At 42.1% G+C, this 26,259-nt stretch overlaps 1 protein-coding gene across 7 annotated transcripts in view; it reads right to left on the bottom strand.

Moving 5' to 3' along the window:
• ndst3 (N-deacetylase/N-sulfotransferase (heparan glucosaminyl) 3) overlaps positions 1–26,259 on the bottom strand; it is a 949,017-nt gene that overhangs the window by 535,546 nt on the left and 387,212 nt on the right. For 4 of the 7 annotated variants that reach the window (XM_068039449.1, XM_068039470.1, XM_068039431.1 and 1 more), the window contains one exon: positions 20,909–21,003. The gene's annotated coding sequence lies outside the window, so the exon portion shown is untranslated. Of the gene's footprint in view, positions 1–20,908; positions 21,004–21,078; positions 21,166–21,227; positions 21,311–26,259 lie in introns of those variants that run through there. The other 3 variants (XM_068039459.1, XM_068039478.1, XM_068039439.1) reach the window with 3 other exon arrangements.

Raw genomic sequence — 26,259 nt, forward strand, 5'->3', positions numbered from 1 at the left:
GGTCCCAAAGTGCTCCCCCACTGACACATCAACCACCTGCCCATCCTCATTTCCTAAGAGGAGGTCGAGTGTAGCCACTTCTCAAGTAGGGCTATCCACATACTGCTTCAGAAAACTATCCTGGACACACTTAACAAATTCTTCCCCATCTGATCCCTTAGCACTAAGGCAGTCCCAGTCAATATTAGGGAAGTTAAAATCACCTACCATTACAACCCTATAATTCCTACACCAATCTGTGATTTCCCTATATATCTGCTCCTCCACTTCCCTCTGACTATTGGGGGGCCTATAGTATAATCTCATCAAAGTGATCACCCCTTTCTTATTTCTAAGTTCTACCCACATGGCCTCGCTGGACGCTCCCCCTGGGATATCCTCTCTAAGTACTGCCGTGATGTCATCCCTAATCAATAGTGCAACTCCCCCTCCTCTCTTACCTCCACCTTTCGGTACCCCAGAACATTGAGCTGTCAGTCCTGCCCATCCCTCAACCACGTTTCCGTAATAGCAATAATATCACAATCCCATGTACCGATCCATGCTCTGAGTTCATCTGCCTTACCTGTAAGGCTTCTTGCATTAAAGTAAATGCAGTTTAACCTACCAGATCTTCCACATTCCCTGTCCTGCCCCTGCCCGGCCTGCCTACTGGACTTGGTTGCTTTAACCTCTACATTTACCTCAACTATCTCATCTGAGAGACTACTACTTTGGGTCCCACCCCCCTGCAAGACTAGTTTAAACCCTCCCGAGTAGTGCTAGCAAACCTCCCCGCAAGGATATTGGTCTCCCTCCAGTTTAGATGCAACCCGTCCTTCTTGTACAGGTCACCTCTGCACCAGAAGAGATCCCAATGATCCAAGTAGCTGAAGCCCTCCCGCCTACACCAGCTCTTCAGCCATGCATTCATTTTCCTAATCCTCCTATTCCTACCCTCACTAGCACGTGGCACAGGGAGTAATCCTGAGATTAGAACCCTAGAGGTCCTGTTTTTTAACCTTCTGCCTAACTCCCGATATTCACTTTGCAGGACCTCATCTCTTTTCCTGCCTATATCGTTAGTACCAATATGGACCACGACCTCTGGCTGCTCACCCTCCCCTTTCAGAATGTCCTGCAGCCGCTCTGAGACATCCTTAACCCTAGCACCAGGGAGGCAACATACCATCCTGAAGTCTCATTTGCGGCCACAGAAACGCCTATCTGCACCCCTCATGTTCCATGTCAAGTTTTATTTGTGCCTTTTTATATAAAGTTTACTCAACAGCACAGGTATCTCACTAGAGACTACATCAGTACCGATTTACTCCAGCTACTTTACATGAAAGTATATGAAATTTGCATGAAATTTATAGTAGCAACGCATGGACAAGTAATGCAAGCCAAAAAATTGGCTGAGCAGCTTCCACCTCCGCTGCCTCAGACAGATATTGGGCATCTCCTGACAGGATAAAGTGCCAAATACAGAAGTACACCAGCATGCAGAGACCCCCAGTATGTTTGCCCTCTTGATTCAACGGCAACTCCGTTGGCTGGGTCATGTACATCGAATAGATGATTGCCGCATCCCCAAAGATATACTCAACGGTGAGCTTGCTATTGGCATGAGACCCACAGGTCACCCACACCTGCGATACAACAATGTCTGCAAGTGAGACTTCAGTTGACCGGGATCAGTGTTGATGCATGGGAGGTCCTTGCTGCTGACCGGAATTCCTGGAGAATGACAGTCAGGAACGGCATGGAAAAAGCAGAGGACCGAAGAAATGACCAGATGATGGAAAAGAGAGCCAGGCTGAAGGAAAAAACATCAGTCAACCTCGGGCCAATGACATTCATCTGTGCCAGCTGTGGAAGGGAGTGCCACTCATGAGTCAGCCTCTGCAGCCATAAGAGGCGATGGTCAACTCAGGAGTGACAGACTGTGCCCAGGGTGTATATCATCTTCTGAAACGGACAGATGCCTACCACTACTACCACCACTCTCGAGTGACGGCGAAGCGTTGTCATCGCCAAACCAAAAGCAAGTAGTACTTTTATATTCCTTAACCTTGCAATGATCATTACTACTTATTGAATAAAGAAAACATTTTAACCAATATACCCCAATACTATTGAAGTACATGCCATAAATATCACTCAAAGGACTCAGCAACTAATATATTCATCACAAGATTAGAACTCTTTATGACCACTATAACCTGTTAAGATTCACTATTATCTTCATCCTCTTCCTCAGAACTATCTTCTTCACATGTCATCTCATAAAACCTGCTTTTACACTCTGGGCAATTCACTGCATGATATTTAGAGTAATATTTAAAGCATCTAGTTACTTTTCCCTGGGCATTCCTGGGATTCATTCGCCCATTATTACTGTTTCAATTTTATCTCCTGCAGATATAACCGGATTTGCTACATATGCTTTCATCACCATTCTGTCTGTCTTTAATCCTTCTGTTGCATTGACACCTGTGCCTGGCATCTGGACTATTTCAAAACCTGGTAACTACTGGGCGTTCTGTTGTTTGTGCCACATTTATTCCATGAAGGTTGAAGGGAATGATTTTCCCCAGGAATTTTTTTTAAGGCAGCAAATATATGATCCAACAGAAGCTCCTTCCCCAAGAACCGGATGCCAGTTAGAACAGTTGCTTGTCTATCTGAGCCACCTCAGCACAATCTAGTAATTTAAAAGCTAGTACAGATACAGGAATTCCTAAATTGAACATTGTCAACCTTTTGTACAATTTGTTAAAGCCCATGATATATTCTTCCATGGAATGACCATTTGTTTTCCAAAATCTTTCAAATTCTAACGATGCTTCATAGGCATTTAACATATCATCTTTCTTGAGATTCCATCCAGGAATTCGATTAGACAGTCCAAACCTTAATCACTTTCCAAATGAATGCCATCCAGCTAAGATATTACCTTCCTTCTGATTTTGCTTCATGCAGGAAGTGACCTCAAGGCAATGCCTTGCTTCCTCCTTGGTAGACATATCAATCTCATTCTTCCACTGGTCATTTGGCTCAGACTCTGAGAACATCAGAGGGTAAGTGTACTACAACAATGTAAACTTACTTCCTGCCTTTTTCCACAATGGCACTAGGATTTTAGTTTCACGTCCAAAAACAAATCATAGCTTCCAACCTTCACCTTTCAGGAACCATTGTCTGCAACCGTGTTAGAACTCAGATAACCTGGCAGTGAAGGATAGAACACTGGAGACTAGTCTTTATACATTTATAAGCTTTTTACTTACAGAGACACACATAATTTGTCATGCACCACCAGTCAACAACTAACTTTCAGCTTGTTCCAATATACATGAGCACAGGTGAATCCCCAATTAATGCCCTCCATCTGGGTACAATTAATCCCCAACTGATGTACAATTAACATTCAGTGGAATTCGTCAGCTCAGAGTTGATATGAGTCTCTTTGTGGCTGCTTAAAGAAAAACTCCTCATCTTCCCTCTGGTTCTTTGGGTTCTGGTTCTTTAATTTCTGTCCATTAGTTACTGACCTATCCACCATTGTAAATAGCTTTTAACTATGTAATCTATCAAAACCCCTCACTATTTTGAACTTCGCAAACCAGGTATGTGCCCTCTGGAGAGATACAGCTCGGGTCTTGGGGGTGACACATGGAGTTGGAACATTATTCACCTGGATAGCTGCCAGTTCTTGTCTGTCCCGTTCCCCAACATATGGGAATACATACTGGCCCAAACACATTTTTTGCTCACAACAATGTTAACCAAGAAAATAAAATCCTCTTGTTCTATGCAAAATTCTTAAAATGTTCTTTTCTTAGAAAGAGGCAAGGTATGCATGGGAATATTCAAAGAGGGTGATCAGCAAAATAAGTTTGGAAATCTCTACCCTAGATGGAACCCGTCAATCATGGGTGTATGCCATAACTATTGAAATATAATAGTATCATTCTAGCATGCAACTTTGAAGGAGTCAGCAGTGGAGGTCCCAGGTGGGAAAATCTCAGCACTCACTTTACGAACATAGGAATTAGGAGCAGGAGTACGCTACTCAACCCCTCGAGCCTGCTCTGCCATTCAATAAGTTCATGGCTGAATTGATTACTTCACATTTCCACCTACGCCCGATAACCTTCCACCCCCTTGCTTATCAAGAATCTATCTCTGCCTTAAAAATATTCAAAGACTCAGCTTCCACTGTCTTTTGAGGAAGAGAATTCCAAAGACTTACGACCCTCTGAAAGAAAATATTTCTCCTCATCTCTGTCTTAAATGGGCGACCTCTTACTTTTAAACAGTGACTCTTAGTTCTGGATTTTCCCACAAGGGGAAACATCCTTTCCACATCCACCCTGTCAAGACCCCTCAGGATCTTATATGTTTCAATCAAGTGGAAGATTGCTCCACAGGTTTCACTGCTGGCAAATGCATGCTCGGGATGCCCACTTTGTCCCGACGCAGGGTCCCGAAGCCCATCGCAAAATCCAGCCAATAGTTTTTTTTCAGCTACATTTTTTGGTCTATTTTGGTTGATTTGCAGCGAGCAAATATTGGAACATTAGCTGAGCCTAATGATGTAAAGGACCTGAATTTGCATGGATAGTTGAGAGCAGTGAGGTAACGCAATCAATTGGAATGACAACACCCTGTGTTATGACTCACTCATCATTCCTGTTCTTACTGACTTTCATTCGCTTTCAGTCCAACAGCACTTCCAATTTAAAATTCTCATTCTCATATTTAAATCTCTCCATGGCATTAATTCATTCATCAAAGTATTAATGATGCATGTTGCAGTGCTAGAAACTATTAGAGTCCTAAAGCAAGGAAAGGAGAATTCTTAAATCTATCAAAAGTTATTGCTGGTGTATCGATCAGCAGGAGAGACATTTTGATTGGTTATCCATGATGTCATTGTCTGGTGCCAGGCCCAACCAGGGGCACTGTTATCAGCTTAATTGATGCTGTAGAATTCTATAAAGTCTGTGGGCCATTGAACACTGGTTGAAAGTTTAAACATCAACACATTCACAATATCTAAAACTCAAACTGCGATCAGTTAGCAAAAAAAATTGGAAAGTTTCAAAAAATATTTTGGCATGCATCATATGAAATGGTGGATAATTCTGAAGTGTTGAAATTTCCAATCAACTGACACTGACAATGATGTCTAACAATGTCAACGTGTTTGAAAAAGAGTATGCATATTTAAAACACATGTCCATGTTGTGACAATGTAATCTGCCAAGAATTCACTCAGTATCTTGCTATACATTTACATTTTCATATTTATTGTATTATATAACATGATTGTCACTTCTGATTCATATATACACTCGGCAGTGTTTTGCTTTCATCATGCTGAACAAATCTTATGAAACACATTACAATGGGATAATAGCCCCTTACAGAAGAAAAAAAAACACTGTGCAACATTATACTCCTAATTAAAGCAGACATTTATTTGATTTCTGCACAAAGTGGAACATTGTTCTGTATATCGCTGTGCTTCAAAGGTTTTAGGGGAAACTCTTCCAGAGACAGCAGGAAAGGAGAAGATCGGCATTTAAAATGGAACCACTCCATTTCCTGCCTGCAGAGAACTCCGATGGTAGTTTAACCCATTCCTGATGAGGGCACCCGTCATGGCTGCCCAACCAGGTAAAGCTGTCAGGAAGCCAGAGACACCACTTAAGCAGGAGTGGTCCTTCGTAGCCCAGATGGAAAATTCAGGTCTTTGCTGCCCTGGGTTTCTCTGTCCCCTCTTCCTCCACAGTTGCAAGATCTTCACAACACACCAACCCCCGGGCTTACCTTGCTGCCAGCAGCCTTGCCTTGGTGCTGGTGAGCGACCTTTAAGCTACCCAATCTCATCTCCCCCACCCCAGTGAAAACAGGGGAGTCTCTGACCAGCAACATTCTTAATGAAGCCTCAGCATTGAAAATCTACAGGTCTCTGAGCAAGACCCCCACACTAGATTGCTGTGCTCTTCCACTGGTTCTCTGCTGGGAGCGACAATTGGTTCTCTGAACGCACCAAGGTAAGTTTAGTCAACAGGATCACATTTGCAGTTAAAATATCAAAGAAACTGATATTTAATCTATTTGTCTTTAAAACCCCCTTCCTTAGGCTGTTGGGTATGCAGCCAGTTATGCCGTTTATATTCTAATGCTGTCTCTGGAGGCTTTCAAAGATAGCATTGCAATATAAACTAGGTGGCTTACTGATACCCAGAGGCACAGGACACCACTTTACAAGTTTAAATCATTACCTCCAAAGGAAAATGGCCACCATTGGCAAACAAAAATGGTCATCAGTGGAAATATTTTGCTTTGGGTGCAAGGTGGTCTAATCTCTTAACACAAGCCAACCAATGTGTTTTCATATAATTTTGATTTTGACACATCTTCCCCTGACACCAGGGCCACTTCATAACTAGAAACATAAAATTACAAAGTTTAACTCTGAGGAACTGTGCATGCACGAGTTGTTTATAGGCAGTTGCTTGTATTTTCTCACGACTATTCTAAAAGTGCATTGGGAGAGTTCAGAACACCAACAAACCTTTATGTACCACTTCCACTTCAAGCAGTTCATAATGTAGATTAAACGTGAATTTAATTGGACCACTAAAGAAATGTTGGAAAATTCACATGGCCACATGGAAATTAATTTATATCCATCTACCAATAACAAGAATCTATGTAAATAGAAGTGTCTAAACATTTGCCTCCTATTTCCCGCATGGTTTTGTAAATGCGGCAAAATGCCAGTCTCTTGAAAAATACCACTGCAAACATTTCCAGAATTATCTTAGAGGAAATACAAACCTAAATTCAAATCATATATAATCAGTTAACAACATTTAGCTAGACAGAGAATATGGGAATGAATCCATAAGCAGAGTTTTTCTCATTTCTATCCAAGGCTGGGTGCAATTTAGTGTTAATTAAAAAAGACATTCGGCTCTTTACTGACAGCAACAGGGAAATTAAATTTTAAATGAATTTTTAAAAGTCCTCAGTCAGTCAGTTAAATACCGTTGATCACACTAGCCCACACAAAGCACGATGATTTGAAATCAAGACCATTTCGGATCAACTCAAAATGTGCTGCATAACTGGATGATTAATGGTGACCACAATATAAATCCTCAATCTGATCAATTTAGCCATTTGTTTTGCACCAGTTTCCATTGCATTGACCCTATGTGTTTGTGTCTTTTCCACCTGGGCAGGGTACCATGCCCACTGGCAGTACTTACGTAAAGCTATGGATGCAAAGCTATAATTTTCCCGATACGGTGTCAGCATGTGAGATTCCCTACCATTAGTGTGGACTTTGAAAACTGGCCATTGTACTGGATTATCAAGCACTGTGACTGAAAATAGTTTGTATTAACATTTCTTTTGTTACTAATCTCCAAATATAAGGGCGGCACAGTGGCGCAGTGGTTAGCACCACAGCCTCACAGCTCCAGCAACCCTGGTTCAATTCTGGGTACTGCCTGTGTGGAGTTTGCAAGTTCTCCCTGTGTCTGCGTGGGTTTCCTCCGGGTGCTCCGGTTTCCTCCCACCACCAAAAGACTTGCAGGTTGATAGGTAAATTGGCCATTATAAATTGCCACTAGTATAGGTAGGTGGTAGGGGAATATAGGGACAGGTGGGGATGTGGTAGGAATATGGGATTAGTGTAGGATTAGTATAAATGGGAGGTTGATGGTCGGCACAGACTCGGTGGGCCGAAGGGCCTGTTTCAGTGCTGTATCTCTAAATAAAATTAAAACAAATCAAATTGTACATATTGCATGTACTGAGCTATACAACCAGTCTTAAAGAGGTCACAGAGTGATTGTAAATGCCTTGACTGATCCTGAGACATTCCTTTAACAGCAAGCTACTCTATCACACTAAGGAGCTGAGTGCTGACAAGTCAGTTTAGGCCAGGGAGAAAAATGCATGATCAGCAATCCCTTGAAAAATTATGGCTGAATCAGAAAAGGACTTCACTAGCAATTACGCTTGCCTCCAACATAACACATCCCAGCACAAACACAGCAAAAGAGTCAGTGTTTTTAACTCTTTTCTGACTAAATTTCTTAAAGACCTCAAACCAAATTAAGACTTTTCACTTTAAAGAGAAAGAATCTGGTTCATGTGGGTGTTCACTCTGAACTTATTTCAGAGATAATTCCTATGTACAGCAATGTATTGCAGCACATTTTGATGTACTATAATGTACTGCAGAGTGTCCTAGTATACTGTAATTTACTACAGCTCATCCTAATATACTGTAATGCACTGCAGTACATTGCAATCATTATGTGAATTGCATTGAATAAAATTTCATCTTTCAGATGAGAGGTTAAATCAAGGCCCCATCTGCCCGGATGTAAAAGATCCCACGGTGATATCTTGAAGAGAAGGGGCTTTTTCCCCAATGTCTTGGTCAATATCACAAAAACATTATCTAGTCATTATCTCATTTCTATTTGGGATAATGCTACATGAAAATTGGCTGCGGCATTTCCTACATTACATGAGACTACACTTCAAATGTAAAGTGTTTTGGGACATTCTGAAGTTGTGAAACGTGCTATATAAATGCATGTCTTTCTTTTCTTCAATACATTCTAATTGACTCTAATATGCTTCTGTGTGTTTTAGTATACAATAATGTATTGCAGAACATTTTAATGTACTGTAATGTACTGTCAAGCTTCTCAATATCTTGCAGTGCATCCTAATATACTGTAAGCTACTAGAACACATTCTGTTTTACTGTAATGTAGTGCAGAACAATGTAACATAATTGCAATGCACTGCAACATATTTTGAGGGGTTGGAAGGAACATTTCTGCTCTTCTTGGCCTAACAATGCTAAAAGTCATAAATTACTTTGGCCATTTTATGAGTGGCTTCCAGCGGTCCCTTTAAGGCACAGAATCTATCTATTTGTCACTTAAAACTGTAATCAGAGGTCTATTTGCATATGAAAGGTTTTCAGTCAGAAATCAGGCCAAACAATCCACAAAAGATGACCAGCAGCTTCAAATAACAAACCAACAACTAACCTAAAATGGCAATTTGTATTTATATAGTACCTTTAATGTAGTAAAACATCTCAAAGTGCTTCACAGGTGTATTATCAAACAAAATTTGACACCAAGCCACATGAGGTGATATCAGTAAACTATTAGACTGAGCCCTTTAAGTAATGCTGCTGAAGGGTCCTTTTTGCCTGTTCGTGCCACACATTGTTGGGTGAGTTCAGCACGTGGCAAGTCCAGGGCTGAGGCAGAGCAATAACAGAAAAGGGTCTTAAAATAACCGTAGAACCCACATTTGAATATTTTATTCATCAGTTTAAATAGTTCAGCCATGCATCCTGGCCACCTACGGTGCAGCCCAATGCAATATGTTGGGCAATGCATTTCCAGCGCATAATGAGCACATGTACCCTCATCATCACACTGGATGCTTCAGCACCTGTTATGCATCTGAAAAATTGGCATGGCACCATCAATTTTTTAGGCCATAGTCTTTCAATGGGGTTCAATATACCACATTCTGGTCAAATTCTCACATTTTTATAATATCTGCTTTGTGAGCTGCCACATACAGCATTACATCTTTGGCAGCAATACTATATTTTTCAGTGTGGCTTCTCTCAATGAATCCAGTAACTTGACAAAAATATCTTTAGAATGTCACTGAAAATATTCTGAGATCTCAATAACAATCGGAACACACAATATCTTGTACAGGCACAGTGTAGAATATGGGGGAGTGCAGGTGAGTGGGAGGACATGTTTGCATGCGTTGTACATCAGTGTGGGAGGAAGGATGGGTGGTAGGCATGAGCATGCATATGCAGTAACCAACTCCCTCATTTCCTACCACTACTGTCTACATCTGGCACACAACTGCGTCTGTACAAAAAGCAGCATCTTAGTTAGCTCAGAATAGGTGAACAGAGGCTTGGGATTGATGTGCTAGGAAACAAACCCACAGAAATTGCTCCACCACCATCAACGTCTAGTGTGGTTTCGAGTCAATTCTTTTGTAGCGGGCGACCTTACGAAAGTTAGCATTTGTTTCTTGGAGAAAAATGCTAGTTTTGCGAGCACGCTGCTTACAGTTGAGTAGAGTGCTATCAAGGTTTAAATAAATGACTGAAGTAAAAATACTGATTACACACAGGCACCATGATGTGATTGTTTCTCATCTGGTAGCGTGAAATTTGTCTTACATTGGAAGGTACACCTCAAAATGTTCACTCATGCAAAGACATTTTACAAGTTCAAAGATGTTCACATGCAGTTTGTGTAAATGTTTCAAAATCGAAACCCAGGAAAAAATATCTATACTTTAGAGCTTGTCCTTAAACTGGCCTTAAATAAGATCTTAATTGGGAGTTCTATGTTAATGGTGAAGGAATAGTATAAGGAACAATATTGATATACAGGCCTGGAAGAAAACTTGGGTAGATCTCAAAATATAGAAAATAGAAAAAAGCAATAAATTAAGACCAAGAATCATCAGAAAGAAGTTTTCACAGTATAGTGCTCACAAAGCATCTGAAGAAATTTTAATTTCTGTTTTTGTAGCGATGGGAAGAGCAGGAATGCTGCTTCTGGGCCCATAAAAAAACTTAGGCCCCCCCTGCCTGACCACCAGTATAATTTCCTCCCCCACCCCACACCCCAACTCTGAGGGATTGTCTCTCCCTTGTCTAAAGGGCATGACTTACTAGCCAACTCAACATCGGAGCTCTCCAATTCTCCACACGTCATTTGTGTACACAGAGCTTACTGACTCAAACTGAAAATGATTTGGGCCTCCCTCTGCCAGCTTTGGATGGACAGAGCATCTACTCCTTCGATGTCTCACACATTTTGGATGGAAGACCAAAGTTCCTCCTCAATATTTCTAGTAGATGGAGATTCAAGAGAAATGCACATCCTGGGGCCTTATTTACTTGTCTGTTCTTGTGGTCTTCCAGCATAGTAGCATAGAAATAGGCTAAAGACCTGGATAGGCTGGCTCTAGACTTATGCAAGAATTCCAGATCAGCCTCGTAAAGGATGGAGCTTCCACCCACCATTCTGTACAAAGCCAGTAATGCGGAGGGGATGGAGCTAAGCTGGACCTTTGGAAACTGGCTTCCCACGTTGGATGTTCCTGCTTTCCCAGCCAGAATGGAACCCAGTGTATGTTTGGAGACCAGTACACCCAATGAGATGAGACATTTTGGCTTCCACATGAGGAGAAAGAAGTATCCAGGCTAGGGAGTCTGGACTTCTATAAAGAACAGACACAATTTACTTGTTCCTTTTAAGTATTAGCTCCCTTACTAAAGGAACTGTGGTGTTAGAAATTACTTTCCCCTGGGGGTGGCAGGTTACCCTCCCCTCCCCAGCGCCTCTAGGTGGCAGTCAGGTACTAGTGTTTCTGGTGGCAAAGGGCTGGCATGTGCTGAAGATCTTCCCATAGTGCTAAGCACACCTGTGGGCCCCATGATGGCACCCACTAACCCCACATACTCCAGCAGGCTTAATGCTTGAGAGTCGGTGCGCTCCCAGTCTAACAACCAGAGTTGTGGTCTGAGGATTTTTGAGACCATTTGGGGAAGGATACAAAACTTGCAATTAAAGTATTGATAGTCGATTGCTTGAATATCTGAAGAGATCGCATGAGCATTGGCACTCCTATTTAGGACAGTGTTTGCAGTGGAAAGTAAGAGTACAAGATGAGGTAAGGAATGGTAGAATATTGTTATTCTTGTATTAGTTTAGGAGATCAGTAGCAAGTGAAGTTCAGTATTGACAACTGCAGGTGTAATCAATGGGTAAGATAAAAGTTGTCATGAGGCAAGTTAAATGAGACCTAGGGGCGTTAACTGACTTTTTGCTCACCATGTCTAAATAGTGTGTAGCAACAATAAGAAAAGATAATAGTAATGCTGGCTTAGATTGGCAAAACAGTTCAGTTTTAATCCATCAAAACCACGCTGAAGCTGTAAAGTGCTCTGGTCGGGCTATAGCTGGTACAGTATGGTTGTATAACATCAAGAGGCCATCCAGACCTAGGGGGTAGCTCAGAAGAGAAAAATAAAGCTGATTGAAAACTAACTTACACGAAGTCTTGGTCACCCATCACTCCCATCCTCACCAACCTCCAATGGCTCCATGTCCCCCAGCACCCCAATGTGTCAAATTCCAAATCCTTACCCTCATTTACAGATCACTCAGTGGAATCATTCCACCCTACTACAGTGACATCCTCCAGTCTTACATGTCAGCCTGTACTCTTTGGTCCTCTGAATATTGCCTTCTATGAATGCTCCCTCCATCTATGGTGGCTGGTTGTTCAGTCATATCAGCCTGACTCCTGGAACTCTCTTTGAATCTCCACACTTTGCTGCTATACTCCCCATCTTTAAGGGCTCCTCAGAACATATTTTTTGACCATGTCATTTCTCCTAACTGCTCTACAACTGATGTGAAGAGAACTTTTCCTTTTGATGAAGATGTGTTGGAGGTCTTGGAGTAAGACATACAATAAAGGAGGTTGCCCAGCTTTGAACCTGGAGGATACCATCCTGTTAAAACAGAGGTACTCCCCCACCCACCATAAACTGTCAATCTCCCCACCTGCTTCTCCTCTTTGACCAGCTCCTCCCAATATTTGTTCTTTTGACTCTGCATCAATATTTTTGATTACACCTTTATGAAGCATCATGGGATGGTTTGCTATGTTGAAGACATTATGTAAGTCCAAGTTGTTGTGGTGGTGGTTGTTGTGATGGTAGTGGTGGTGCAAACTGGCTGGATGGAGTTGGTTGAGAGAGAGTTTCTGCAGTTGGACCTAAAGAAAAATGTGCATGAAATGTTCAGTTGTTAGGAATACTAAGAATAAGGTAAGTATATCTACATTTAATACACCAGTACTACTGGTGTTAAAATGAATGACAGAAACATAACTTGTAATTCAGAACACATTGGGGAGGCAGCATGCGAAGCATAGCAACAACCTATCACATTGTTCACACATACTTTCATGATAATAAAGCTGGGGAACACTTTGTAAGTGGTGGTCAAATCATGTGCACTGTCACACATAAATCTTGTAAGGTATGCTCTGAATCAACAAACATGAAAAATACATGCGGTTGCATCAAAATGGACTCTTATAGAGAGATATAGAATGGTCACAGATATCTGTCTTCCAAATTCTAACATCTGGGTGTGTGTTGCGTGCTTTTCTGGTGAGTATAAGTTTGCTTTTGAATTTTTGCATTGTTCGTTTTTTAAAAAATTTTGCCATGTATATTTGGAGGTGGTTTCTTTCTTTTGGGCCTCCTTATGTGGTTTAATCTAATATATATTTGTGCATATCCAAAGGAGAAAACAAAAAACAAGAACAGCAGAAAATGTAATAAATTAAAAGGCAGTGAAATATCAATAAGGAAGGGAGGGTTGAATAAATGTCCTGAATTTAGATATGGGGCCTGAAAATTCTTGATCCTGCTCTGCCAGCATAACTATGGTGAATGGGTTTCCTGACCCACTGGTAACCTTCAATCTTGACCCAATAGGTTTTCTGGTGCCAAGCAATTTGCATGTTCTAAGCAGCACTCGTGCCAGTATTGGCAATGCTAGGATGCTTACTAGGCTGGGAGGGTCAGGTAAATAGGGCCTGGCCAGCAGCTTGTTCTTTTTTTAATTCATTCACAGAGTGTGGACATCGCTGACAAGGCCAGCATTTATTGCCCATCCCTTGAAAAGGTGCTAGTGAGCCAACTTCTTGAACTGCTGCAATGCGTGTGGTGAAGTTACTCTGCAGTGCTGTTAGGTAGGACAATGAAGGAATGACAACATATTCCCATGTCAAGATAGTACATGACTTGGAGGGGAAGTTGGAGGTGGTGACACCTGCTGTCCTTGTCCTTCTAGGTGGTAGAGGTCGTGGGTTTGGGAGGTGCTGTCGAAGAAGCCATGGCGAGTTGCTCAGTTGTATCAAAAACCGCAATGAAAACTATAAGAAGAATAAAACCGGACAACCACCTAGCATCTTCCTAGGCACAGGATTCGCACAAAACTAAGCCATCCCTGCCCAGTCGACCCTTCAAAGTCCTCCTCACTAACATCTGGGGTCTTCTGCCAAAATTGAACGAGCTGTCCCACAGAGTTATCAAGCAGAAGCCTGACACAGTCATACTCACGGAAACATTCCCTTCAGTCAATGTCCCAGATTCCTCACCACCATCCCTGTCCCAGCGGCAAAACAGACCCACCAGAAGTAGCAGCACAGTGGTATATAGTTGAGATTGAGTGTCTCTTGGAGTCATTAATATTGACTTTGGACTCCATGAAGTCTCATGGTATCAGGCCAAACATGGAAAGGAAACCTCCCGCTGATTACCACCTACTGCCCTCCCTCAGCTTATGTATCAGTGCTGCTCCTTGTTGAACATCTCTTGGAAGAAGGACTGAGGGTAGCAGTGGCACAGAATGTACTCTGGGTGGGAGAATTCAATATCCATCACCAAGTGTGACTCAGTAGCACTAATACTGACTGAGCTAGCTGAATCTTGAAGGACATATTTACCAGACTAGGCCTGTGGCAGGTGGTGAGAAAACCAACTCCAGGGAGAAACCTACTTGACTTCGTCCTCAACAATCTACCTGTCACAATTACATCTGTGCATGACAGTATTGGTAGGAATGACAACCGCACAGTCTTTGTGGAGACAAAGTTCTGTCTTCACACTGAGAATACTCTCCATCACGTTGTGTGACACTACCACAGTACTAAATGGAATAGATTCAGAACAGATCCAGCAGCTCAAAATTGGACATACGTGATGCACTGTGGGCCATCAGCAGCAGCAGAATTGTATTCCAGCAGAATATGTAACCCCATGGCCCAGTATACCCCTCATTTTACCATTACCATCAAGCCAGGGGACTGACCCTGATTCAATGAGGAATGTAGGAGAGCATGCCAGGAACTGTACCAGGCATGCCTAAAAATTAGGTGCCAAGATGCTGAAGTTAAAACACAAGACTACATGCATGCTAAACAGAGGAGGCAGTATGTTATAGACAGAGCTAAGTGATCCCACACGTAACAGATCAGATCAAAGCTCTGCAATCCTGCCACATCCATCATGGATGATAGTGGACAATTAAACAACTTATGGGATCAGGAGGCTCCACAAACATTTCCATCTTTAATGATGGGAGAGTCCAACATGCGAGTGACAAGGCTGAAGCATTTGCAACCATCTTCAACCAGAAGTGCTGAGTGGATGATCCATCTTGGTCTTTTCCTGAGGTCCCCACCACCACAAAAGCCAGTCTTCAGCCAATTCAATGTCCCAGCTATATTGCTGAAGACCTGTGCCCCAGAATTAGCTGTACCTCTAGCCAAGCTGTACCAGTACAGCTACAACACAGGCATCTGCCCGTCAAATTGGAAAATTGCGCAAGTATGTCCTGTCCACAAAAAGCAGGACAAATCCAATCTGGCCAATTACTGCTGCATCAGTCTACTCTCAATCATCAGCAAAGTGATGGAAGGTGTCACTGACAGTGCTATCAAGCAGTGCTGACTCTGCAACAAACTGCTTGCTGACGCTCCGTTTGTGTTCCACCAGGGCCACTCAGATCCAGACCTCATTACAACCTTGAACTAAACATGGACAAAAGAGCTGAATACCTGAAGTGAGGTGAGAATGACTGCCCTTGACAACAAGGCTGCATTTGTCTGATTGTGACATCAAGGAGCCCTAGTAAAATTGAAGTCAAGGTGAATGAATCAGGGGGAAAATTCTCTGCTGGTTGGAGTCATACCTAGCACAAAGAAAAATGGTTGTGGTTGTTGGAGGTCTATCCTCTCAATCCCAGGATATCACTGCAGGAATTCCTCAGGGTGGTTAGTGTGCTAGGCCCAACCATCTTCAGCTGCTTCAATGACCTTCCCTCTATCATAAAGTCAGAAGTGGGGATGTTTGCTGTTAATTGCAGTGTTCAGATAATGAAGCATTCTGTGTCCGCATGCAAAAAGACCTGAACAACACTTAGGCTTGGGCTGATATGTGACAATGACCATCTCCAACAAGAGAGAATCTAAACTCCTCCTCTTGATGTTCAATGCCATTACCATCGCTGAATCCCCCACCATTAACATTCTGTGGGCCACCATTGACCAGCAATTTAACTGAATCAGCCACATAAATATTGTGGTTTCAACAGCAGGACAGAGACTGAGTATCCTGCAGCAAATGGCTGCACTGTGTATCATCTACAAGATCCAATACAGCAAAGCCAGCAGGTCTGGCTGGAAAATTCTGAATACACTTGAAATCAACTATTTTACAGGAATGTGAACTTCTCTGCATCCAAATGCACACTTTAAGTGATCCAGGCATTAAGGTCAGGACTGCCCGTCTCTTTTTGTATATCAGACTGCAAGGACACAAATATGCCTACCGCTCAGCCTTGCCCACACAGGAAATGCCAGCATAGTTTCGAGAGGCCACAGAGGTATTCCAGTTGAACGTCAACCTGTCACCAACTGACATCCATGCACATACTTTGCAGGAGGTGCCATAGGATGGGATGTGGAAACCCTGGTTGATTTTCCCCTCCCTAGATTGAGGGTTATGAGGCCAATTAAACCATTCTGACTGAACTCAACTGATTCAGTGCAGAGCAGAAATGCAATGAAGGAACTTCTAGTCTGTACAGAGCATTTTTTTTTAACCAATTAAGCCAGCAAAGGAACTGGCCTTCAGCACTGCTGTTAATTAAACTGGTTATATTTCTTCTCTGAAAATGCTTAAGTTTCATTGTAAATATTTCTCTTTTGAGGAAGGCGATCACAAATGAGTTGAGTTTTTCAGTGCATTGTCTGGTCACAAGTGAACCACTGAAGATTTTGATACATTGGTGATTATTTTAATAGGTCCATGAGTAGTTTAGTTGGCTGCTGTTTTTTTTCTTCTACATTAGTGTTATAATGCGCAATTTTATTTAACTGGAATTTACTTTGTGAGGATGAGGTTGTTGAACAAGTTGTCAGATAGACATGTGCTTAGAATGATAATTTCTAGGAAGGCTGGTTTGATATTTTTGTGACTTGTTGAATTTCAGTTGTTCAGTAAGTAGAAGCGTTCCTAACAGGTTTACCATTCATAATAGTGATGCAAAATTGCAGGCTTTGCACCACAATTTGGGTCAGTTTAAATGCTAGCTCGAGATGATTCTCACTATCTGCAACAACATGGCAGCCAATTTGCACGTAGCAAGGTTTCATAAACAGTAATGAGAGAAATGACCAGATAATCTGCATTACATCAAATAATACCATGTGATCTTTTACTTCTGCTTGAGAGAGCAGACAGGGCTTCAGTTTAATATCTCACCCAAAAGCACCTCCAAAACTGTAGCACTCCATCACTGAAGTGTCAACCTAGATTATCGAGAGGGGCTTGAAGCCACAACCTTCTGTTTCCGAGACGAGAGAGTTACTAGTGCCAAGACTGACACCTAAATATAATTCAATTTACATCTATGTTTATTTTTTTAAGCATGTGTCTTAAAGTTTTAAAGGATTTTCTAATACAATCATGACAAGCCATCATAACTTGAGCAATTTATAGAACAGAAATGCATGTGCTAAAAACTTTAACTTTTATACTCAATGTACGACTGCAGCGATGCAGCATTCAATGGCTCGCATAACTAGTTCAATAAAAGTTCTGACTGGTTAGAGTGCAGGCTGGTTCACCTCTATGCAGTAATCAAAGGATCATTTTGAGGGTTTGGTTTGCAGCTAAGTCTTTTCTTGAGCAGACAGTGAGCTGTCTTGTTAGCAGCATTGCTGCTACTCAAATCTGGGAATCAAATCTAGGTCAAAACAGTTTGCATCTTTGCCTCGAACCAGGAAACATTCCATTTCCTGGCCTGACCTGTCGTTTCACAATAGTGTTTGTGATGTTCTAGTCAGATCTGATCTGACCTTATCATAGAGTCGTTAAAAACACTGTGGCCTAGAAATTGCTTCCTGCAGGCATGAACTGGGCGCACGGAATGATCCCTGTGCTGGAACGGGTAGGCCTGAAATGAGAACAACAAGCTACAGATAAATGCTGGGTGTTCTATTCCAGAAAGTGCAGCAGTGAAGGACAGAACTAAAGCCAAATCTTTACAAGTTTATATTTACAAAGATAGACAATGCAAAACATGCACCTCCTAACTCCAGTGTCAGTCTGCTCTTATTTATAGGAGCGCAAGTGAATCCCCTGTTAATGCCCACAATCCATATAATTAAACACAATTAATGTATATTTAACACTGGATGCCTCTAGTCAGTTTGCTGGTGAATTAATATTGGATTTCAAGCTGCTGCTTTGACAACATCAGCCCTCAGTGAGGCTTTGAAAATGGGGGAGAGAAGGCAATCAAGAGAGGACAAATGGAAGGGACAGGACGATCAGGAGCGGGAAGGAAGTGCAATCAGGATGGGGCCAAGCATGAACCGGCAACAGTCTTCAGCATTACAATAGCACACCTCTATCAGAGGCAGGCAATCTGCTCTGCCAAATTTTTGTCCATGTGATGAAGACAAAAATTTGCCCCATGTTCTTTAGAAAACTAGAAATAGCAAGCATAAGAAATCACCCTATCTATGATGTCACTGATAGGAGAGAAGTTTCCCTGGGTCAGCACTCAGGCACATTGGATCTTCTGGGTCCAGTGCATATAGAAAAATTGGGTGGATCAGAGTGTGTGCCTGTAAAGGAAACTGCCCATTTTTTATTTGTGGGGGACCTTCCAATGCACAGTAACCCTCCTAATGCCAAATGCTCATGGCTTAATTGTTCTTCCTCATCTATTTAAGCACTTGTCACAGTTTGCAACTAAATCATTTTCAACCAAAAGCACAGGCACAGAATTCTACCTGACAGTTATTAATACCACGGGAATAAATCTATGAACAATGAGTGCTTCCTGCAGTATGGAAATGTGAAGTACAATGACAGTGTACAGAAAACGAGGTCAGGAAATTTCTTTGACACACAGGAGGTAAAGCATATATGCTGCACTGAGACTTTCCAAGCCATAGTAAATAGCTCTCATCAAAAAATTGAATATGATGTTTTGCAGTTGGAGTTGGATTGGATAATTATATGAATGTGTTTGCATGTTAAATTGCTCAACACAGTTTCAACCCACAAGAGGGTTCCACTGAGATGGCAATGGTAGAGAAGACCTGAAGCCTACATAGATCTGTAACTGGGGGCAGAATCAGATTTAGCTTGGACACCAAAACCACTCACATTAGTACCTGCAGTAAGCAGTAGTGATGACTAAGCCTGATATTGCAGTACTGTATCTGGTGTCTAGAAGAGCAAGGTGTCTGCATCTTGTAAGCAGTCCTGTGGAGACCCTTTCGCTATTCTGAAGGGAGAAATCCACCATATAGCTGTAAGGAAACTGAGACTGGGGCCAAAGCTGCTGAAAGACATTAGGTATGAGAACCTGCACTCACATATTTAGGGTTATCTGCCTACCATGGCTGAATTGCAGAGATAATCAGATGTTACTCCAACTGATGGAACCACCATTTAGTGGGATATGATGTGAGTCCAAGCTGTAATCAAGAGAATTTTGGCAATTCATTCACACATTTTATGATGAGTTGTGCAGCTTCCCAGATTGTACATAAGTTCCTGGTGCCTGCTGTTCACCTAGTAAAAGGTTCAAACAGATGCTTGTCAGGTGTCTAATGACACACACCTTCCTGTTAGGTTAGCACAAATATGAGTTATTTGGTGTTGGAAGTTCAGAACTAAGTCAATCCTCTATGGCAAACTTGCTGTTGATGTTTGACCAGTCAGTGTGGATCATCGATAGAATCTGAGAATAGAGACCTGTCCCTAGGAGATGGAAATTTTCCCATTTAGTACCAGACAGTCCTGTAAACTAATGCAGTAACAGGTAGGATAGAACTTGTTTGTCAAACAGCAGGGAACTTAACAGTGCTTTACATTGGTAGAGTGTGTAGTTTTGACTAATTAAATTCCAAAAAGAATCTTGTGCACACTTGAGGGTCCTAAACCTCAACTCTCATTAATCTGTCTCTAAGATCTTTGGACTTAGGTATGTGTTGAGAGTGACATAAAGTGAACACTTTATATCAAGGAAACAAAACCTCTACTTTTGTTAGATACCTGGGATAAAACAAAACAAAATCCTTCAGGTTAGAAAGGAGATAAATCAATCAGGTTTCCTGATCCAGATGATTATCTGGTTACGCCTTCTGGAAAGTATGCCTTTGCCGATGTGATTCGGCTTGGATGTGGTATTCCACATGATCAAAATACTCTGCTGACATACACTGTCTAAATTCACACATGAAGAAAGGCCACAAATAGGTACGACTGAGCGTTTGGCACCTAAGGAACTGGATCCCAGCAAGGATTCAGTACCTTAGAAGAAAATTGGTGGAAATGAATGACAATGGAAAAAATAAGTCACAATGGTTTGCTTGATAGTTGGACAGTTGTCTCATACAAAGTCTGGCATAAATTTTAAAACCCCAAAGGGGTAATTTTGACTTTGGCCAATAGTGATGATATCGGCGTGGCGACCTGTTAAACACCTCTCCCGATTTTTGTTTCCATCAGGAGAGGTGTTTAATGGGTGGTCAAGCTGGTATCACCTGTTTTACACTGTTGTACATTCTGAAGTCAAAATTACCCTAAGCAGCCTCTTCAATGATGTTTCAGAACTGCAATGAGCTTATAAACAGCCCCATTGTGAAAGCCTAATAAATAAACATGAACATTTTAATAAATTGCATTAAGGTAAACATTAACTGAACCTACCTTTCAATGAAATTCTCTTCTTATCGAGAAAAGAGGCTGCTGAGTACCAACGCAGAAGAATATGTCCTCTTTCCTGATATGTCTGTTACAACTGCCTAACCAAGGAAAATAAAGAAGAAGATAAATTAATGCATGGTACTTAAGTCTAAAGCTTTGCATGAATTAGTTACCTGGTTACAGCTTTGCAGGAAGAAGTGAGGCAGTCCAGTGGAAAATAAATACACAATTTTGCAAAGCAGTTGACATGCACTTTCAATCTTCAGTTTCGTTGGCATAAAAATCTTTCACAGATCAGTTAAGTACTTCAACCTTTCAGTACCTTCTGCAGTCTTCAGATATATTATTGTTGCAGTAATTCATCTTGATAAAGAAAGCTCTGTGCTGAGGTGAGTGGTATTTTTACACAGCGGTTCCTGGACTCATTTACTTTAACAATCTAGGGGGCGTATTTGATGTGTTTTATATTAGAGACCACAGTGCATCTGAATGTTATTGTTAGGCTTTACTAATGTTAATTAATATTTATTTTAAAAATTTAATCTAAACTGGCATTGTAAACATTTGTCTCATAATTTAGCAGCTGTTGTTGCTTTTTCAAAATCAGAGCTTTACAGGGAATTGCCATTAACCAACATTTGCTTTTATTTTAATCTCTACTAATTTCGAAAAGAATGTAGATATATACATATATATATATAGTGAATCACGATGACATATTTGGGATAACTGGCATGGAGGAGTTGTTTAACTCAATAACATTACGGAGTAGTATATTGATAGAGATACAGACATTAATTCAGAATTCTTTCAGTGATCTTGTCACACTCTGGACATTGATTCAGTCCTGTCACCTCAAGATTTCCTAGCTAGAATGCTCATAATGCCATCAACACTCATTGCTCAAAAAAATCAGCAAAAAGACACAAAAGGACAATAATTCTATTAAACTGTTCAATTTTTAAAGAAGTAACAGATACCAATGATTTTAGTTTAATGATGCAGCACAATGTTCAACTTCAGTCGTAATATTTAGGGTTGATTCCCAATTTCAGTCACACAACTATGAGGAAATATCAACTTGAAGTCATATGTCTCGCCCTAGGAAGAAATGGATATATTAGAGAGAGTCTTTCCTGGATGTCTAATGGAATCTGGCTAAAACTGGCATTGGCAGAGGGTGATCAAAGGAGTAATGTCTCTTTTTTCAGTGGGGAGCTTCATCCTACTGAGACTGCATATCAAAAATTCTGCATCTGCTACAAATAGTTTTCTGATTGTTAATGGCTGTAAAATCACACACAGTACTGACTGGATTTCTAATATCCACCAGTGACAGGGAAGCTGCTGTCAGGAGAACAAAATTGTAAATTTACCCTTTAGATCTCACCTGGAACAGAAATTCCATCGCCAACCAAAGATCAACTCTATGACTTTCCTGGTCTGTACAGTTAGCACCACATCACGGGCTGGATTTTGTGTAGGAGGCGGGGCTCCTGACGCCAGGCCGAAAAGCCAGGGGAGCCCGCCCTTGCATTTTTGCAGCGATCCTCCAGTGTTTTTAAATGTAAGTTTCAGGAGACGGGATCACCGTCCCTTTAAAGACAGGGATCCTGCCTTCATGAGCTCCCGACCAATCAGAGGGCCGGCAGCTCAGCAGTATTGGTAACGCCACTGGGAGAGCTGACCACTGCTGGTACTGCAGAGGCCTCGGACCCAGGCCCAGCACTGGAACCCCAGAACAGAGGTAGGTGAGACGGGGTCGCAGGGGCCAGTCCGTAAGGCCATGATGAGGGGGAGTGGGGGCTGGCTGTTCAGTTCAGAGGGTGGGGGATCTCGGTGGTGGGGGGGGCTGAATTGGTTCCCGGTGGGGGTCCTCAGTAGGCCGAAAATTGCCCACAGAGGAGGGACTCTCCCCACCCAAGCCCGCAGGGAGGGCACCTCGTTTTACAAGGTGTCCCCCCACCCGCCGCTGGTAAGATCCCAGTGGTGGCGGGAGAGGCCCTTAATAGGCCACTTAAGGACCTCAATTGGCAGGAAGATCGTCGTCGGCTTATTCCGCCCGAAAAGATTGCTTGGCAACAGGGAGGCAATGGACCCTCTTCCCCGTCGTGCCCCTCTGTCACCCTTCACGATTTTCTGTGCCCCCCTACCTTCGATCCCACCTTGGGGGGTGGCTGTAAAATCCAGCCCTATGTGGGGGAACGCAATGTGAGACATTTGATCTTGTTGCATGGTCTTTGTTATCCAATGGGATCTTTACTTCAGGAGCCATTTCACTCTGAAACAATGTTAAAAACCTTTCATCAACAGAAATAAGGTGAAATATGTATCTTGTGTGTCAACTACTACATCTAAAGCAATGTGATGGCACCAGTGTAATAGCGCATGTTCATCATGCGATACGTGATGCGAAAAGGTTTAAGATTGCTGCTGTTATTCTCCTGCAGAGCCAAATTTAGTTCAGAGAGGGAGAAAAAACAATTAAACCTTAAACCACTATCATTTCATTCCAACAGAGGAAAGTTTTATAAAATCTGATGCAGTACTACCATAGAAAGAATGAAAACCATATAATATTGGGTTTATAATGCCATGGTGGGCTCTCCTGTAATTTGTGCTCATCACGCAGTACACAGCATGCTGTATAATCCAATCCTGAAGCACCTGTAAGAGAAGGAAGTAAGGCGGATGGTTGCGGCATGCCAATATCAGTAAGGAGGAGGTGGACCAGCATCTCATTATCTAGTTCATGTAGATAGTCCTGTAACTTCAGGCACCACGTGTAGTGACTGCATGGGCCTCTACACACTACATCACCCTGAGAGACATTTTCATCATTCATGAGTAATCCAATCTCCAGGTGCTCCTGGGTACTTTCTCATCATGACTAAGGTTCTGTGTGAGAATAAATTGCTGGGCATCAGTAAACTTGCTGAACCTCTGCTACATGGTGATTCCCAGACAAGATAGATTGCTATTGTTTGGCGCCCAAGGCCTTTAAGGCAGCATTGTGTAATGCTGCAAGCATTCCTTTCCCCATTCCCTCTATTGTTTCCAGGTCTGTAATCTCCAGGGTCCATTCCTTATAAAGAATCAAGGATTGTTGGTTCGGTGACTACACTGCAATCTGGTAGCATCGTCATCTGTTACCTGTCCACTTCTGTAAGCAAACTGAAAAGGAATGACGAAAATGGGAGAAGATAGATGTGAGCCAAGAGTAGAGGCCAGTAACCAACCATGTTCTAGAAGTGCCACCACCATCTCTCTCAACTCCTCCATTGTTGCTAAATTATAAGAATGCTTAACTGGCATCCAATACTAGATGAGCAGAAATTTCCTTCAATTAAATATTAGGAAGACTGAATCAATTGTTTTTGGTCACCACTCCAAACTATGCTCCCTAGCTGCTGACTCCTTCCCCCTCCCTGGAAACTGTCTGAGACTTATCCAGACTGTTTGCAACCTTGGTGTCATATTCAACCCTAAGTTGAGCTTCCTACCACATATTCGCACATCATGAAGACTGCCTATTTCCACCTCTGTAACATGGCCCGACTTTTCACCTTCCTCAGCTTATCTGCTGCTGAAACATTCATTTGTGCCTTTGTTACCTCTAGACTTGACTATTTCATGGCACTCCTAGTTGGTCTCCCACATTCTACTCTCTGTAAACTTGAGGTCATCCAAAACGCTGTTGCTCGTTGACCTACATTAGCTCCCGGTGAAGTAATGTCTTGATTTTAAAATTCTCATCCTTGTTTTCAAATTCATCCATGGCCTCCCCCCTGTAATGTCTGTAATCTCCTGCAGTACCATAATCCTGCAAGATTTCTGCGCTCTTCTAATTCTGGCCTCGTGAGCATCCCCGACTTTAACTGCTCCACCATCAGTGGCCATGCCTTTAGTTGCCTAGATTCTAAGCTCTGGAACACCCTCACTACACCTCCCCGCCTGTCTACCTCGCTTTTACAAATATGCAAACATATGAATTAGGAGCAGAAGTAGGCCATTTGGCCCCTCTAGCTTGCTCCGCCATTCAATAAGATCATGGCTGATCTGTTTGTATCTCGATTTCCACATTCCCATCTATCCCCAATAACCTCTGGTTCCCTTGCCTAACAAGAAAACTATCGACCTCCGCCTTAAAAATATTCAATGACCCCACCTTCACCACCTTCTGAGGCAGAGAGTTCCAAAGACACACAACCCTCTGAGAGAGAAAAATTCTCCTCAGCTCTGTCCTAAAAGGGCCCCCCACCCCTAGTTCTGGACTCACCCACAAAAGGAAACAACCTTTACACATCCACTTTCTCAAGACCGTTCAGGATCTTATAAACTTCAATCAAGTCTGCCCTCACTCTTCTAAACTCCAGTGAAAACAAGCCCAGTCTGTCCAACCTTTCCTCATAAGACAACCCGCACATTCCAGGTGTCAAGCTAGTAAACCGCCTCTGAACCGCCTCCAATGCATTTACATTCTTCCTTAAATAAGGAAACCAAAACTGCACACAGTATTCGAGATGTGGTCTCACCAATGCCCTGTATAGCTGAAGCATAACATCCTTACTTTTATTTTCAATTCCTTTCATAATAAAGCATAGTATTCCATTAGCCTTCTTTATTGCTGTACCTGCATACTAACTTGTTGTGACTCATGCATTAGAACACCTAGATCCCTCTGCACCTTGGTGTTCTGCAGTTGTTCTCCATTTAAGTAATACTCTGCTTGTTTATTCTTCCTGTCAAAGTGAACAACTTCACATTTTCCCACATTATACTCCATCTGCCAGATTTTTGCCCAGTCACTCAACCTATCTATATCGGTCTGCAACCTCTTTATGTCTGCCTCACAACATTCTTTCCTACCTATCTTTGTGTCATCTGCAAATTCAGCTACCATGCCATTGCTCCCCTCATCTAAGTCATTGATATAAATTGTAAAAAGTTGAGGCCCCAGCACAGACACCTGTGGAACTCCACTCGTCACATCCTGCCAATCAGAAAAGAACCCATTTACGCATACTCTCTGTTTTCAGCCAGCCAGCCAATCTTCTATCTATGTTAATATGTTACCCACTACACCATGAGCTCCTACTTTGCGCAATAACCTTTTATATGGTACCTTGTCAAATGCCTTCTGGAAATCCAAGTATAGTACGTCAACAGGCTCTCCTTTATCCACGGCACATATAACTCCTTCAAAGAACTCCAATAAATTGGTCAAACACGATCTCCCTTTCACAAAGCCATGCTGACTATTCCCGATTACCTTGAGTTTTTAAGTGCCCAGCTATAGCATCCTTAATGATTGATTCTAACACCTTCCCCATAACAGATGTCAAGCTAACTGA

Source organism: Heterodontus francisci, chromosome 1, assembly GCF_036365525.1.
Source record: "Heterodontus francisci isolate sHetFra1 chromosome 1, sHetFra1.hap1, whole genome shotgun sequence".
Taxonomy (NCBI): domain Eukaryota; kingdom Metazoa; phylum Chordata; class Chondrichthyes; order Heterodontiformes; family Heterodontidae; genus Heterodontus; species Heterodontus francisci.